This window comes from Haematobia irritans, chromosome 2 (genome assembly GCF_050003625.1).
Source record: "Haematobia irritans isolate KBUSLIRL chromosome 2, ASM5000362v1, whole genome shotgun sequence".
Lineage (NCBI taxonomy): Eukaryota > Metazoa > Arthropoda > Insecta > Diptera > Muscidae > Haematobia > Haematobia irritans.
The window spans coordinates 202485952-202492686 of record NC_134398.1 but is presented as its reverse complement, the minus strand read 5'-3'; the positions used below and the strand labels follow the sequence as shown (position 1 = coordinate 202492686).

Genomic DNA, 6735 nt, shown 5'->3' with positions numbered 1-6735 from the left:
AATTTCCTCCATAATATTGGTGTCACAAAACTGTATTAAAGTTAATTTATATGTGTGCAATTTCGCGCGTGTTGGAATGGATTTCCAGCAAGTGGGGTTCATAAATAATCAATATTAATTGGTTGCTCTCTGAAAGATTTCTGGAATATTTCTTTTGTCAACTCCTTCCCGGCAACAGTTTTTGAATTTGACGGCACTTCTGAGAATCACGTCGAAAACAGTCGTGCCGTCACTATTGAGAAGTTGTAGCACGCCCAATTTCTACAAAAAAGTATCAAAAGCATGAGTGCAATTATTAGGTGCCTTTTTAGATAAAATTGACGCCATTTTAAGATAGTTAAAGATAGTAACAGAATCATTGTGGTCAAATAAAATGCGATTGTTTAGATGTTTATTAATTTGAATAAAAATTTATATATTAGGTATAGTAATATATAAAAAAGTAATAAGTATAAGTTGCAATTCTGCTATATTTGGCTGATGCTCCATCATCTATCAGTGTTTATTCTTGATGGAGATGGTCTGGAAAAATATCTGAAAAATTATCACTTTATTCCATTTGGGAAGTCGAAAATTGTTCACCAATATACCTTTCACAATTTAAAGCGTAATACATTGTAAAATTATAATAAGCTAGTTGCACTTGGTGTTTCACAAAATATAAAATGGCTCTTGTAACAATAGTGATGGCAAAATACTTCCATGTACATTTCGTACTTTTTGATACACTTTTGTAGTGTCATTTACCAGTAACGATGGGGATGAAATGAAACTTTCAAATGCTGATTTTAGTTTTCTGCAAAAAGATTTAAGTTTAGTGACTTCCATATAGTTTTCATTTTGATTTCCCCTATTTGGAGTAAATTGAATTGAAATCCATATTTGTTTATTTCTTCCAAATGACCACAAACTTCGTTGCACGAAGAAGTCTTAAAAACCACATGTTTTTTTGTTTGATTTAACCCTCTAATGCCCAACCCCGCGTTTAGGCGGGCTTAATTAAATCAGCAAGCTTTTAATAAAACGCACCTTAAGACAACAAAAATGAATAAAAGAAAAGAGGCTTTACAGCATATGCTGAATTTTATCGTATAATTTTTTCTTGTTTAGTTTTCTTCTTTTTGTGTCGTTAACATTGAATATTTAATCCGCTGGCAAAAAAATCGGGCATACAGGGTTAAGGATAGTGTTTTTCCAAATGTCAATCATTCCAATTATTTTGACATTTTCAAAGATTTCGTCAACATTTTGGCGATTTGGAAGTAATTCGCAAACAATGTATTGAAGACGAACCATTTAAAGGCAAGTTGAATTTATATTGAATATTGTATATATCGCCCAATACCATCCCATACCATGGCAACTCTATTGGTATTTTTACGCGGGAAAAAGTACTGTTTGATTCACACACACATACCATACTTGAGTTCGTTTTACTGAGAATATTTTTACGTCTATTTGCCCTCTTCTGGCATGGGCGTGTTTCTATTGCTCTTTAAGTAGTGTAGTTACGTCTTATGTATGTATATGTGGTTTTTGTTCTGACGATTTTTCTAATATTATTTCTATTGTTTCTCTATTGTATTTTGTTTTTATTTCTATACACAATTATTGTGGTGCTAAAATTTCTGTTGTCCTGTTGAAAATGTTTGTTGTCGTATTTTAAGCGTCTAAGAGAAAAAGAGTTCGTCGTCATTTTATTTTGTTTTTCTATGAAAAAATATTCATTCCTCCCTTCCAGAAGAAGGTCTCTGCTGTTTTCTCTGTTGCTCTTTTAGCAGCTCTTATAGTAGCGTTTTACTTGGTGTACTTTTTTAAGACAAAGGTGATGATATAGGTGGAAGATTGATATTTAGAGTAATAGGTTTTCTATACATATTTAATTTACTTACTAAGGAGATCTGAACAACAATTAAAGGAACTGCCGCTATTGCAACGTTTATTTTCAACACAATTTCAGGGCATTGGTTTCTTTAGCTCCATTATAAAATAGGAAGATAAACCAATAATTTTGTTTTTATTTTGCTGGTTGTTATTAATCTTCAAAATTTGTTATTTTAAACAAAGGAGCTTATGGCGATTTCGATTGGAATAAAAGGTACAACATTCTTCAAATTAATTGCAAACAATGAAGGACATTGTCAAGATTAACAATAAATTTGGAATGACACGTATCATTTGGGCGGAAATATAATGAGTGAAAAAGTAGAGCAACACCGAGCCAACATATTGCTTGCAAAGCGAAATCGACCTTAGTGACCATTACCTCCAAGCCATGTTAGATTTTGCCAAGAATTGCCGTATTTTTATTGTTATTTTGCACTTGAAATTTGGGTGTGCACCAGGGATGGAAAAAAATAATATTTTTTTTTTTCAAAACTTGAAGGATATCTCTAAAACTACTTGGAACATTTGTTAATATGATGAACCGTTTTCAAGTTTTTCCAAAATATGTAGCGGCTTAATTTTGAACATAACGGTATATCAGAACCATAAAAACTAACTTATTACATACAAATACTTACACATTAGAAAATTGTTATTTTTGTATGGAAATCGCGATTTATATCAATTCAGTAAATCGTGAACAAAATCAAAAGTTGTAATGAAATAAAGCTCATTTTATACGAAATATATTTAACTAACTTTTTCTAGATTGAAACATAGATTTTTGTCCCATTTTTATTTTCTAGGCATTTTTAAAAATTTTAATTTAAATTTTTTTTTTTTTCAAAACTTGAAATATATCTCCAAAACTACTTGGAAAATTGAAAAACAATTTAAGCACGGCTTAAAGAGAATATTAAGTCTGCTTTCTTTTAGCGCTGCCCGAGAAAAAATTGAGATATCTAATTTGATACAATTAGATATGAGTAGATCCGAAAAATGGTAAGATCTAATCATATCTAATTACTATGGAATTAGATCTGATCAGATCTCAAAATTGGCCTAGATCTAATGTCTAAGATGTAATTATATCTGTCCCTATATATTATTGGATCTAATGTTAGATCTGGTCATATATGGAATTATATACATTTATATTTAATTCTATCTCATCATATGTTGGTATATCTGCTTATATCTAAAGGGGCCAATTTTGAGATCTAATCATATCTGACTAGATCTCTCAATTTTTACACGGGTGGATACCCTAACCCTGCCAGCATTTCAAAGTTCCATTTCATCCTCATCGCTACCACAGACTCGTAAATTTCACCACAACCATCGCGAACTGTGATGGGGGAAGCATATCAAAATGTACATGAAAGTATTTTGCCATCACTACTGTTAGAAGAGCCATTTTATTTTTTGTGAAACGCCAAGCGCAACCAGCTTGTTATATTCTATTTAAATAAAAACGAAAATAAAGTTCTGAAAACATAGATATTACGCTTAAAATTGTGAAAGGTATATGGTGAACAATTTTTGACTTTCCAAATAGAATAAAGTGATCGTTTTTCAAATATTTTCCAGGCACGCTGTCTCCATCGAAAATAAACAAACTGGCTGATAGACGCTGCAATATGTAACTTGCTACTTAAAACTCAACATCATTCTTTTATTAATGCAAAGAATTATGTTAAATGTGATGAGATAAACCGAAAAATGTTATATTTATAAGAAATTATAAATGTTTAATCAAATCAATAAACATCTACACAATCGTGTTTTACTTGACCACAATGATTCTTCTAAAGGGTGATTCTTTTGAGGTTAGGATTTTCATGCATTAGTATTTGACAGATCACGTGGGATTTCAGACATGGTGTCAAAGAGAAAGATGCTCAGTATGCTTTGACATTTCATCATGAATAGACTTACGATCTGCCACAACGTTGAATTTTCAGTGAATGGGCCCTAGAAAAGTTGGCAGAAAATCCGCTTTTTTATCGACAAATTTTGTTCAGCGATGAGGCTCATTTCTGGTTGAATGGCTACGTAAATAAGCAAAATTGCCGCATTTGGAGTGAAGAGCAACCAGAAGCCGTTCAAGAACTGCCCATGCATCCCGAAAAATGCACTGTTTGGTGTGGTTTGTACGCTGGTGGAATCATTGGACCGTATTTTTTCAAAGATGCTGTTGGACGCAACGTTACGGTGAATGGCGATCGCTATCGTTCGATGCTAACAAACTTTTTGTTGCCAAAAATGGAAGAACTGAACTTGGTTGACATGTGGTTTCAACAAGATGGCGCTACATGCCACACAGCTCGCGATTCTATGGCCATTTTGAGGGAAAACTTCGGAGAACAATTCATCTCAAGAAATGGACCGGTAAGTTGGCCACCAAGATCATGCGATTTGACGCCTTTAGACTATTTTTTGTGGGGCTACGTCAAGTCTAAAGTCTACAGAAATAAGCCAGCAACTATTCCAGCTTTGGAAGACAACATTTCCGAAGAAATTCGGGCTATTCCGGCCGAAATGCTCGAAAAAGTTGCCCAAAATTGGACTTTCCGAATGGACCACCTAAGACGCAGCCGCGGTCAACATTTAAATGAAATTATCTTCAAAAAGTAAATGTCATGGACCAATCTAACGTTTCAAATAAAGAACCGATGAGATTTTGCAAATTTTATGCGTTTTTTTTTTTTTAAAGTTATCAAGCTCTTAACAAATCACCCTTTACAATTACCTTAAAATGCACTTTTTCTGATAGTTTGCAGGGGTTCTTATTGGCGTCCTTCGAAATTGATCTAAATAGGCACCTAATAGATGCACTGATGAGAAACTTTTTCGTAGTAACTTGGCGTGGTACAACTTCTCAATAGTGACGACGCTTTTCCGACGAGTTTTTGATGTCGTATATGATTGTTTTCGACGTAGTGGGGATTCTCAGAAGCGCCCCCGAATTCAAAAAATTTTGGCAGGGAAACAATCACGAACTACAAGAAAACAGAGTACTCGTTTATCCACACGCTCACAAAAAATCGCTTCTGTAACATATACTCCCAAACATATTTTGCTTCAAGCATATACATTTTTGGGTATTGCCCAAACATTTATATGTTTGATCTCTTCCAATATATAATAAGTTTGAAAGCATATTAGTCTAAACAATATCTTTTTTTTTCTTTTCAAGATACTGGGCTCCTTTTTCTTTCAGTCTCTCACTGATATACGGGAGTGCAGCTTAAGGAACATACTTGCCTTCATCAGGGTTGGTTATTCTGAGATTTCTTTCAAAGAGAACGAGCAGAGGGAAGTTTCTGGGACGAGGCGGCCGCATTGGAAGAAGATAGATTGAAAAATCACATCGAGGGATCACAATGGACCTATACTGGTCTAAGTGGGCATCAATATAAAACATTGATGTCACCCTCTACAACCTAACCTAACCTAAACAATATATGTTTGGGTAGTCTAAGTTCCAAACATTTTGTATTTTTGCATCCAAATTCAATAATGTTGTCATCCAAAAAACAATATGTTATTATGTGAACATATAATATGTTTGGAAGCATTTTGCACCCAAAAATATTATATGCTTAAAAAAATTCTCCCAAACAATATTGTGCTCAAAATTTTATTTATTTATTTATATATTTACAATCATAACGAATTATGAAAATAAACAGGTAATATAGGTTACTAACAACATAGGTTTTCGACCTGAATGCTCAAAATTTTGTTTCTGCCCAATTGTATATTCCCCCACATCTTTCTCACTTCCACGAGATTTCTTAGTTCTTAGCACCTTTTTCTGTAATACAAACATTGTAGAAGAAATTATTCAATTGTATGATTTTTTTTTTATTTTAGTTTTACCTTTTGCCGGATGGGGATTCGAACAGCGGACCACACAGTTTGTAAGGATCAAAGAAGTAGCTGATCAATTGTTTCGAATTCATTTGGCATAAGCCGGCTATCAATGTAAAACCTTTTTTCGGAGGGTTCAAGTGTGGTTTTTGTTGGGTTTAATAAACTGCCTGAATTTATTCTGATAATTGGTTGATAGTTTTGCTGCAAGTAGAGGATGCTGATGAGGAATGTGGTAATTCCGAAACGTGCGTCCATCCAACCATCTTGCAGTCTATAGGGCTTTGCCCAAATAAATTTGACAAACATTCTTTTCCTCTGTTGGTTAAGCTACTCTTGTAGTTTAGTCAATGTATGGTTTTAAGCTGAAATAAAAAAAAAACGACAACAATGCTTAAAGAACAAAACCAACAATAACAAAACAAAACAAATGGAAAAAGAAGAGGAGGCACGCTCAAAATAAACCCAGCCATGTGAATTCAAATCGATGATTTGACAGTGGCATAGGAAAAGAGATATGTTTGTTTCGAATTCATTTGGCATAAGCCGGCTATCAATGTAAAACCTTTTTTCGGAGGGTTCAAGTGTGGTTATTGTTGGGTTTAATAAACTGCCTGAATTTATTCTGATAATTGGTTGATAGTTTTGCTGCAAGTAGAGGATGCTGATGAGGAATGTGGTAATTCCGAAACGTGCGTCCATCCAACCATCTTGCAGTCTATAGGGCTTTGCCCAAATAAATTTGACAAACATTCTTTTCCTCTGTTGGTTAAGCTACTCTTGTAGTTTAGTCAATGTATGGTTTTAAGCTGAAATAAAAAAAAAAAAAACGACAACAATGCTTAAAGAACAAAACCAACAATAACAAAACAAAACAAATGGAAAAATAAAATGTAAATTTTGTAATAACAAGCAACAACCACCAACTTAATTCAATATCGCTCCCTGTTTAATAGCGCTCCAAGCTACTAA

General features: G+C 33.6%; 2 long non-coding RNA genes across 2 annotated transcripts; one reads left to right on the top strand and one right to left on the bottom strand.

Annotated features, from left to right (window-relative positions):
• Positions 1-3218: 3218 nt before the first annotated feature.
• Positions 3219-3763, top strand: LOC142224670 (uncharacterized). Its single transcript, XR_012719185.1, has 2 exons — positions 3219-3411; positions 3478-3763. It is a non-coding gene; the product is annotated as an uncharacterized LOC142224670 (long non-coding RNA).
• Positions 3764-5516: 1753 nt separating this feature from the next.
• On the bottom strand, positions 5517-6027 carry LOC142224677 (uncharacterized). Its single transcript, XR_012719186.1, has 2 exons — positions 5773-6027; positions 5517-5707 (listed from the first exon to the last, which is right to left on the bottom strand). It is a non-coding gene; the product is annotated as an uncharacterized LOC142224677 (long non-coding RNA).
• Positions 6028-6735: the final 708 nt, after the last annotated feature.